Source organism: Lupinus angustifolius, unplaced genomic scaffold (assembly GCF_001865875.1).
Source record: "Lupinus angustifolius cultivar Tanjil unplaced genomic scaffold, LupAngTanjil_v1.0 Scaffold_521, whole genome shotgun sequence".
Taxonomy (NCBI): domain Eukaryota; kingdom Viridiplantae; phylum Streptophyta; class Magnoliopsida; order Fabales; family Fabaceae; genus Lupinus; species Lupinus angustifolius.
In genome coordinates, this window is record NW_017727879.1 from 88,982 (window position 1) to 91,586 (window position 2,605).

A 2,605-nucleotide genomic window follows, 5' to 3' on the forward strand; every position below is an offset into this window, starting at 1 on the left:
GAATACCCCGAGATCTGTCTCGGTGTATCTAAATTTCTAATACAAACGAAGCTTCACTAAGATCCTTCATTTCAAAATTACTGGATACAAGAGCAAGAAAATATATTAGCTCCCACTGAACTTGTAATACACACAATCCTCGACTAAATTCATCTCAAAACCAAAAGAGAGAATCACCTCATGAAATTTGTGGTACCACTGACGAAACGCCTATTTTAGCCCATACATGGATTTTGTCAATTTGCAAACCATATTCTTTCGGTCTCCCGTTATAAAGTTTTCTGGTTGCACCATATAAATGTTTTCATCAATGTTTCTATTGAGAAAAGCTGTCTTGACATCCATCTGATGAAGCTCCAAATTATAATGTGCTACAAGAGCCATGATTGTCCTAAGAGAGTCTTTCGTTGAAACTGGAGAGAAAGTCTCTTTATAGTCAATCCCTTCCTTCTGAGTAAAACCCTTAGCTACAAGACGTGCCTTATAACTCTCCATATTACCATTAGAATCCCGCTTGGTCTTAAAAATCCATTTGCAACCAATGGGTTTCTTACCTTCTGGTAATGGGACAAGTTCCCAAACTTTATTGTCTTGCATGGATTTATACTCCTCTTTCATTGCTTCAATCCACTTTTCCGAATTGGAACCTTGGATGGCCTCACAAACGTTTAATGGATCATTATCCATTAAGCCATCACCCTCATGTTCTAGGAGAAAGCAAATGTAGTAATCTGGAATTGCATTTCTCCTTTCTCTAGTGGATCTACGCAAAGCTATTGGCTCTTGCAACTCTTGTCCATGTTCTTGAGGGTTTTGAGTTTGTCCTTCATGAATTACTAACTCATCTTGAGCAGGGAAAGCATCATCAGCTATGTCTTGAGGAGGTTCCAAATTTGCTTCATCGAAAGGAGCCATATGAATCGCATCTGGAATTGATACGGATTCTTCCTCTAAGACAAAGTTTCTAACCTTATCTTCCCCCTCAAACTCAATATCCTTAAAGAACGTGACAGTACCCATCTCAAATATAGATTTCAAACTTGGATCATAAAATTTATAGCCCCTTGATTTTTCAGAGTAACCAATAAAGTAACTGCTCACTGTACGGGAGTCCAATTTCTTTTCATGAGGCCTATAAGGCCTTGCCTCAGCTGGACATCCCCACACATGAAAATGCTTTAGACTAGGCTTTCTTAGACTAGGCTTTCGCCCAGTCCAATGTTCATAAGGTGTTTTGGCAGTTGCCTTAGTTGGCACCCTATTAAGAATATAAGCTGCAGTCTTTAGTGCCTCTCCCTAGAGTGACTCTGGTAAAGTAGAGTGACATATCATACTCCTTACCATATCCTTAAGAGTTCGGTTTCATCTTTCAGACACACCATTCATGCTAGATGATCCTGGCATGGTGTACTATGAGACTATACCACATTCCTCTACGTATTTTACAAAAGGTCTTGAACGTTGTTTACCTGAACCATCATATCTACCATAGTATTCACCACCGCGGTCAGATCTGACGCACTTAATCCTTTTACTAAGTTGATTTTTAACTTCAGCCTTAAAAGCTTTGAACACGTCCAATGATTGGGACTTTTCATGAATTATAAAAATGTATGCATAACGAGAATAATCGTCTATGAATGATATGAAGTATTGTTAACCATTCCAGGAAGCCGTAGGGAATGGCCCACAAATAAACGTATGTATCAATTCTAAGACGTCCAAAGCTCTATATGCACCATATTTCGATTTTTTGGTTTGTTTTCCTTTTATGCATTTGACGCAAACACTAAGGTTTGTGAAGTCAGTGGAATCCAAAATCCCATCTAACACAAGACGCTCAATTCTCTTTCAGAAATGTGACCTAGGCACTTGTGCCATAATGCACCTGAATTATTATTTTCAATTTTACGCTTAGTACCACATGATTCCACATTTAGGGTTTTGTTATAATCAGCTATAGTATTCACCATATAAAGGTTGTCATTTAACATAAGTGAATCATTTCCAATAACATTTGCATTTAAAGACAATTGAACCGAATTGTTTCCAAATGAACAACAATAACCAAATTTGTCCAAATAAGAAACAGAAATTAAATTCCGTCTAAAAGACGGTACAACAAAAGTGTCTTTCAAATCCAAATAGAAACCAGTACATAATAACAACCTAAAATGCCCTATAGCTTCCACTTCTACCAACTTTCCATCGCCAACATAGATGTATCTTTCAACATAATTAGGCTTTCGGAAGCTCAGGCAACCCTGCATTGAAACACTGATGTTAGAAGTTGAACCGGAGTCTAACCACCAGGTGTTTCCAGGAACTGAAGTTAAATTGACCTCAGAACAGAACAAAGTAAGAAATGTACCTTTCTTAGCATGCCAGGCGTGATACTTTATACATTTCTTCGTTTGATGTCCAGTTCCTTTGCAAAAGTAACAGACATCAGCCTGTTTCTGCTTCTTTTGCACTGGACCCTTAGCAGCTTCATTCTTGAGCTCTGAAGTGTTTTTCCTTTTGCCCTTGTCCTTAGAGGTACTAACATAATGGCCACTTTCAGTCCTTTCTCGCTTCAGTCTTTCCTCTTCTTGCACACAAAATG